The sequence below is a fragment of the Odocoileus virginianus genome, chromosome 12 (assembly GCF_023699985.2).
Source record: "Odocoileus virginianus isolate 20LAN1187 ecotype Illinois chromosome 12, Ovbor_1.2, whole genome shotgun sequence".
In the NCBI taxonomy this organism is placed as follows: Eukaryota; Metazoa; Chordata; class Mammalia; order Artiodactyla; family Cervidae; genus Odocoileus; species Odocoileus virginianus.
The window spans coordinates 37,999,764-38,008,818 of record NC_069685.1 but is presented as its reverse complement, the minus strand read 5'-3'; positions in this window follow the sequence as shown (position 1 = coordinate 38,008,818).

The following is a 9,055-nucleotide window of genomic DNA, read 5'->3' as shown; positions in this document are numbered from 1 at the left end:
TGATGGAACTTGTATCAGTGGGGACCTCAAATGAGTCACCTCACTTACTCCTCACAGCAATACATCCGGGGGGGGGTGCAGCTATTTTTCATCCTCAATTTACATTTTAAGACCTGGGGTTTAGAAGAGATGGGACATTTGTCCAGGGCCCAGGGAAGGAAAGTGGTCCAGCTGGGATTTGATCTTGAGCTTTTTCCAACCCTGAAATTAGACTCTTACCTACTACACTGTGCTATCTCTTGGCAAATTGCTAAACAAATAGAGCATCCAATGTCCCTATGTTTCCTAGAGAAACATAGACTCTCTCATCTTCCTAGTTCTCACTGGGGTTTGAAATCCCAGGCCCACTGCTCACCATTTGGTGAAACTGAGCAATGTGTTTAGCTGCCCTGAGTACCATTTTTTTTCACCTGCAGCATGTGATGATGACATCTCACAAACAGAGTCTTTATGGAAATCGGCTGAACTGATGCGCTGGAGGACACTGGGCCCCTGGGATTAAATTTACCTCTGCTCCTCACTGTCTTATGTTTGTTTTTCTCTGGCAATATCTTCTCACCAGAACACATCAGGGGTCATCATTGCTCTTGCTTCACATGTGGTTATGAGACTTAAAACTGAAAATCTTTGCAAAGTGTTTGCCATGTAGAAAGAGCTAGATACATGAGTTATTAATACCACTTTCATTACATAAAACATCTGGCAACTACAAATACTAGCTATTATTAATATGAATAAAAACAGCATAGCTTTTGTGACAGAAGACAAACTAGAAACATATAACCTAAAAACATCCAGAAAGTACAAAATTAAAGTTATACCAAGAGCAATAATATTGACAATACAATTAAATGACTAAAATTGACTTACTTAAATCAAAGGCTCTTAAACTTAACAATAAAACCATAGCTATTTGCTATTTAGAGAAATTGATCTAAAGTCAAATAGTACAGATATGTCAAAAATAAGAAGACAGCAAAATATAACAAAATATTTACATTAAAATGCAAGGACATAGGAAAAAGTACACAAATTAAAGTCTCTATAGAGACTATAGGAAAAATCACTAATAATACAAAGAGGAAATTTCTAATAAAACTATATAGGCTTATGGTGGGAAGCAAAACAAAATTCTGAAAATTTTTGCAAGTTGTTTTTTCACTTAATAATGATATTAACTAACATGTATGAAATTTTCTAAGATTCTAAGATAATAGAATTTCTATATTTCTAAGAGAATATATCCTTTTCAACTACTCATGCAGTATTTACAAATTATTTTAGGATACAAAGAACATTTCAAATAAAAAAAAATGTAAAGACCGTGTTTGATTATCATAATTTTATAAAATCTGAAAAATGTTTTCATACAGTAGAGTTTATTTCTTATTACTTTAATAAAACTAAAGGAAACTTTAAATGTCAGACAAGTTACATTTCTTAAAACCAAGTGAAAGATTTTGGGCAGATGCCAAGAATCTTTAATTTGATTTGAAGTGGACAGAAGTCCTCAAGATCAAGTTTTTTATAATGAAGCAGAAGAGCTTTAGTTCTGGTGTTATATGGTCCTTGTGCCCTGGAGGAAAAATGTTATATTTAGGTAGATTTTTTTTTTTCACTTTTCACTTGCATATAGTGAAATCACACAGGAACAAATTTTTTCAGATATGAATCTCCAAAATATTCCTTTTTTTTTTTCACTGAAAAATAGTTGATTTACAATGTTGTGGTACCTTCACATGTACAGGCTAGTGATTCAGGTTTTTTGCAGATCATATTCCATTATGGTTTATGACAATATACTGGGTATAATTCCCTGTGCTATACAGTCAATCTTTGTTGGTTACTTATTTTATGGACATTACTTATTTTATGGAGAGCAGTTTGTATCTGTTAATCCCAAAGGCCTAATTTGTCCCTCTGCCCCTTGGTAACCACAAGTTTGCTCTCTATATCTGTGACTCTATTTCTGCTTTGTAAGTTCATCTGTACTGTTTTTCTAGATTCCACAAATATGTGTTAATATACGATATTTATTTTTCTCTATCTGACTTTCTTCACATTTTATGACGCTCTCTTTAAGTCCATCTAGGTCTCTGCAAATGGGATTATGTCATTCCTTTTAATGGCTGGATAATATCCCATTATACGTATCCGTCTCATGTCTTCTGAAGCCTGGTGTCTATTGCTGGGCCCCTGGGTTCTTCCTGTGCCTGGCTGCTCTGATACCCCCGATCCACCTTCTATAACTGTTGTTCACCCAGGACAGGTCTTACTGCTTCTTGTCATCTGTCCTATTCCGTTTACTGGATGCTCTACTTTTTAAAAGTATCTTCACTTTGAGAATTTGTGTCTTTGTTCAGTTTTGGAAATTTGTGGGCTTTGTCTCTTGTGTTATTACCACATCTCTCTTCCCTCTGTGCTGTCTTTTTGGAACTCCTCACAGATACGTGTGGGTCTTTTCTGTGCTATCTTTCATAATGAAGTCATCTTTCTGCTCTCTTTGACTATTCTTACTGATTTACTTTTAATCTGTGATATTTCCTCAGCTTTATCTTCCAATTTCTACAGTTTCTGTAGAGTAAGAGCCTACTGTCTGGTTTCCATCTTGTCTTATTTTATTCCTGGCCTCTTGTTCTTGCGTGCGGGTGTGTGCCCAGTCACGTCTGACTCTTTGCAGCCCCATGGACTGTAGCTCACCAGGCTCCTCTGTCCATGGGATTTTCCAGGCAAGCATATTGGAGTGGGTTGCCATTTCTACTTTGGGGGATTTTCCTAACCCAGGGATTAAACCCTCATCTTCTGAGTCTCCTGCAGCAGGCAGATTCTTAACCAACTGTGCCACTTATATATGTATACATATCAATATATACATATACATATTTAATCATGAAAATGATTTTCATTCACCACATTATTAATTTATAGTAAGTTTCACATTATTTATTGTTTCAAAGGATTAAAGCAATGATTTTCCTGTAAACTTTCAGTAAATGTGTTCTTTATATTTTAATTTAAAATTCTTTACTTCTTTGAGAGGAGCTCGTTTTTCACCGGAGTCTCAGGTACTGACTGGTTCTGAGGATGCTGCCCCAATGAAGTGTTGAGTTATTTCTTCTTTACCTCCCAAAGTTATGCCAAGGACCACCTTATATTAGTTTCTCAGCTGGGCAGTTTGGCCATCCCAGATAAAGGTCAGCCTTCAAATCTTTGGATTGGTGAAAGGAACCTTTTTCCCGACACCAGACATAGGAACTTGCTTGCTAAACATTGGGTGAGAGCTAGATATTTCATTTCCACCTTTCACTTAAGCTTCAGGTTTCTACAGCCCAGCCTTTATGAAAGAATGTTTTTCTTGAGGAGCCCTGAATCTTTTCCTTGTACAGCCCCTGCATAGTTATTAAAATTCAAGTTCCATTTTCTCTTCATGTGGTGAGTAACCTCTGTACCTCCAAAGTCAGGCGACAGCTGATATGTTTATAATAAACAACAGCTCCATGTTTATTAAATTCCACTCCTTCTTACTTTTATCATCATATAATAGAACTGTTACTTTATATTATATTTCAATACCATTGCCTAGGCATTTTCTTTTTTTTATGTTCTCAATGTTACATTCTGATAGAAAGATTTTATAAGACATTTCAATCCTAATGGAAGAAATCTGCAGTTTTTGATTTTTTTTTTGAATATTTTTTTCAATCTTGCAGGAACTGAAAGCACCTGGGTAATTTCTTCTGCTTTCATGGATTTTAAACTTCATCTATATTTTGACAATTCCCAATTATATTTCTAAGCCATTCGTTGTCAGTCAGTGGTGGTTTTACCCCCGAGGACATTTGGCAATGTCTGCAGACAGGTTGATTGTCAGAGCAAGACAGATTGTCACTGGCATGTGGCGTGTACAGGCTGGAGATAGCACTGAACATTCTACAGTCTCCAGGATGTTACCTGGGCCCAAAATCTCAAATGACACCAGTGATGAAAGGCCCTGACCAGCTCACACCTCACATCTATGTTTAACATCTCCACTCAAATGCACAATGACTTCTGTCAAACAAAAAAAATTTTTTTTTTCTTAATACACCAAAGTTGTTTCTCACTGGATCGTATCCATTTGAGTCAGGGTAACATAATGAACCTGATTACTCAGTTAGAAACCTTGTGATCATTCTTGAAAACATCATTTTCCATTTAGTAGATGGAAGATACACTTTAAACACTTTAAATTCACTGATTTTCCATCTCCACTGTTCTTATAATGGTTCACCATCTCTCATTGGAGCTACTGGGTGGCCTTTTGTCCCATCCCCCCACCTTCCACATTTGTTAGAAAAATTAAAATGGGAAAAGTCATGTTCAAGTTCAGAAACAGGAGAGCAGGACTCTGACCTGCCTGGACACTGCCTGGATTTCATGCCTGCAAGGACAGCAAATCAGATGGCACTCTAGATAAGAAATGGAGTGGGTCTTATTATTCTTGAGCGCCTGGCAGTCTGGTCAATTCTCAAAGTCTAATAAAATCCTGTGACTCACAAGGTAAAACACATAGCATTGCAAAAAGGTTAAAGTAAAACTAGAGCTGCATTTTTGCATGCAATTTTGATAATGATATCTGTTTGTGGCCTGGGATTATAAGCAGGAGACCCACAAACTGCAATTTGAAGTCTCACCCATGGGGTGGACCTGCCACTCAGGAAATTTTCCCAACTAGGACTCCAGATTGCTATTAACGAGTGACTTCCCAGAGCTGTTGAACGAATGTTGGTCGGCCCAACTTAATGATGTATGTGCTGTTACTTCTCTCTATTGTTTCTATTTCTTTTCTTTTAATGACTGCATATTTAAATTAGTTCAAACGATTGTCTATAAAAAAGTAAAACTATTTGTGTGTGTAATGAGTGATGTCTTTTATTAATGAATCCTCCAAACCTAAACCAAAAGTAAAACTTTCAAGAAAACAACATCGCCTGTCTCCCACTCATTCTCCACACGGACCCCAGAGTGATCTCACCAAGCCTGGGATGAAATCCAAACTCCTTAGCAAGGCCTTTGGGTCAGAGGTGCATGATCTTGGCCTCAGCTTTCATCATCCACCTGCAGTGTCTCTCCCTCATTTGCCATATTTCATAAGAGCTTTATCTCATTTTCTGGAGGACATGGAATATTTTTCCACTTTCAAGGTTCTGCATGTGCTGATGCTTCTGCCTGAAATGTTCTTCTTCCCATTCTTGGGGTAACTGCTTCTCAGCCCTCTGATCTCAGTCTCCACATCCCTTCCTCTGGGGGCCTTCATTTCTGCCCTAATCAGTAATACAGCTCTCTGCTCACAAATTTCACTGCAATCTTCAATGTTATTATACATATTCTTCCCTAAATATATGCTTCAAAAAGTCAAGAACCGTATCTGCTTAGTTCGCTACTTCTTTTTGGACTTGAGGATATGCCAGGTGTTCAGGAAATATTTATTGAAGGGATTAATAAATATATACCAGAAATTAACCAGGAGTGGTCACTTGTTAACACCAGCTTAATAGTTTCTGAGGATATTGAACTTAGAACAACTTCAAGTTTTTGGTGTATATGCCTGAACATATGCTATGAAATGTTATACACAGTTACTAAATAGTTGATGCATTATATAAAGTAGATACATATATGTACACTATACACTCATAAATGCATGTGTGTATACATTACATAGGGCTTCCCTGGTAGCTCAGTTGATAAAGAATCCACCTGTAATGCAGGAGACCTGGGTTCAATTCCTGGGTTGGGAAGATACCCTGGTGAAGGGATAGGCTACCTCCTTGCAATATTCTTTCCTAGAGAATCCCCATGGACAGAGGAGCCTGGCAGGCTGCAGATCATGGGGTTGCAAAGAGTCAGACATGACTGAGTGACTTAGCACAGCACAACACAGCATACATTATATAAACATGCATGTGCATATTTAATATGTATATATTTTATGCATCTGTGTGAATTAAATATATTGTTGTTGCTTGTTGCTCAGTCTCTAAGTCATGTCCAACTATTTGCAGCCCCACGAACTACAACACACCATGCTTCCCAGTCCTTCATTATCTCCCAGAGTTTGCTCAAACTCATGTCCATTGAGTCGGTGATACTATCTAACCACTTCATCCTCTGTTGCCCCCTTCTCCTCCTGCCATCAATATTTCCCAGCATCAGGATCTTTATATATACATATCTATGTATATAATATATGTAAACATAATATGCATGTTATATGTATGTATAAACATATAGTGCATTAAATCTCTATTTATATAAGCTATATGATAAAGCCTTTGGCTTTAATCTCAAAGCTAATATTAACATTGGTGAAGCTTAATGCAGCTGTGACATTGATGACATTTCTCTCACATATTCATCCATTTCCTAATATGTCGATTGTCCTGGTCCTAAATAACTCACTGATTTTCTTCTATTTTGTGAGGTCCTATACACAAAGCTTTTCAGAAGAATCACTCTATTTTTCAATCTCTGTTTGCTATGGATCAAAATTCAGCTTCCAAAAGTTCATCATTTGCATTTTTATAGCATAAGTGTTTTGCTACTTCTAGCTTCAACTGGGAGTAAGTGAAACCAGGTGCTTCAAGTCTTTTTGCAAATGACATAGAGAAAGACATGAACAAAAATAAATCAATGCTGTATGAATGCATATCTTGATAGATGGATTGATGGAGCTTTGTTTTCCAACAGTAGCCTCTTCTAAAACGGGTCTTGGACTGACCAGTTGTTCAGGTATTGCTTCTCATATTTACATATGGCATTGGAACAGATTTTGATAGCCTATTGTCTTCATAAGAAAGAACATAATATTCTAAAACAACACCTTATCTCCCACACAAAACACTGGACTGAAGCCATGGATTTCATACTGCTCTGTGCATTACAGGCTCAGATAGCCCTCCGGCTATGAGCTTTGACATGGTTTCATGCTCTTGATGAGATAGATGTCTGCTTGGAGAGTCCAGTGTGCTTAATTAAAAACCTGCTCACAACAATAAAGGGAGAGATGTCTATCTTTAACTCTCAGTCCTCCACAACCCTCAATATAAAAGTTCCAAAATTCCATATAAACCAACCAGTTAGATACTGGATTATTAAATATATGCTGGGGACTTAACATCATTTTTAAGAGTGTTATCACTCATACAAGTGGCAACAGGAATGCCAAAAAATGTTTCAATCGAAGTCATGTTAAAAAATTTTAAAATATCAATTTTGATCATGAAAATAAACTTTTCTGTATGCTTCTCAGTGAAAATAAAAATTTGTTCTCACCACAGAGCTGATTTCATATAATCTGCTAATTGTTTTTTCAATCTCTTGCTTTAAAACACACGAACTAATCAGTTGAACAAAGCTCTAACTGGCTATTATATCTACTTGCAAACTAGCAAATTCAATTTTCGACATAACAACACAAAGTAAAATGAAGTGGAATGCTGTGATTTTAAGGGGGCTTTGCCCTCCTTTGTTCTGTGAACTTCGCCAGCTTTCACACCACAGCGGTCTCACAGCCCTTTGTTCAAACTCACAACATCAAATGTAAAGAATGGCTTTACATTGTGATTTTTCTTACCCGAGGAATCCAAATGCATCAAGAAAAATGCTCATCAAGGCTTGGAACAGAAAGAGGTATTTATTTTACATGTGCCCGAGTTCTGTGTAACTCAGCATCATGGCAAATGGATTGAGATTGCAATTCTGAGCTGACATTCTCTTTGTCTCCTGTGAATCAGGAAGTCCAAACATATGGACCAAGAAGATAATGATTTTAAAGAGTAGGTATCCATTTTGGAAAATGGTCACTGTCATTTCAATATGCTTGAGTAGAACCAACATGAGATGGACACTGAAAAACTTGAGTGGCTGACCCTTTTCTCAATCCGATGGCTATTAGACAATGTTTCCACTTCAGCACCTGGCCATGGTTTCTGCAGTTTATCTCGGTGTGTATAAGTGATACAAATTTTCTCAGGGAAGTGAGTCTCTTGACAGAGTGGAGAGTCCTGGATTTACTTGTGTACACCACGTGGCCTGATTGTCACAAGCAGAGCTTGTAAAGTTGGGTGGATTTGGATATGGATCTCAGATTGTCATTTCATGACTGTTCTTGTTCTTCATTCTTTAATTTTCTCTTGTGTCAGATAGAGTGGAGAGGACTAAAGCAGATACTATGTTTTGAAGTATATCGCAGTATATATAGCAGCCTCAAAGTGTGAACCTGATATGGTAACTATCTTTTTTAAATTTTCATTTTATATTGGAGTATATTTAATTTACAATATTGTGTTAGTTTCATGTGTACAACAAAGCGATTCAGTTGTCCATTGTCTTTCAGATTCTTTTTGCATACAGGTTATTACAGAATAGTGCCCTATGCTATATAGTAGGTCTTTGTTGATTATCAATTTTATATTTGGTAATGTTTATATGGTAATCCAATCTCCTAATTTATTCTTCCCCTGCTCAATCCTCCCCATTTGGTAACTATAAATTTGTTTTCTGTGTCTGTGAGTCTGTTTCTGTTTTATAAACAAATTTATTTATGCAATTTTTTTTAGAAGCCACATATAAGTGATACATTAGTCTTTGACTTACTTCACTCAGTGCGACCATCTCTAGGTCCGTCTATGTTCCTGCAAATGGTATTATTTCATTCTTGTTATGGCTGAGTAACAGTCCACTGTACATATTTCTGCATCTTCTTTATCCAGTCTTTTTTGATGGACATTTAGGTTGCTTTCGTGTCTTGGCTATTGTAAATAAAACTGCTATGAACATTATGTTGCATGTATTTTTTGAGTTATGCTTTTCTCCAGATATATGCCTAGGAGTGGGATTACTGTAATCATATGGTAGCTCTGTTTTTAGTTTTTTATGGTGCCTCTATAGTGGTTGCCCCAAATTATATTCCCACCAACAGTGTAGGAGTGTTCCCTTCTTTCCACACCCTCTCCAGCATTTTTTCCCAGCATTTATTATTTGTAGAAATGTGATGATGGCCATTCTGACTGGT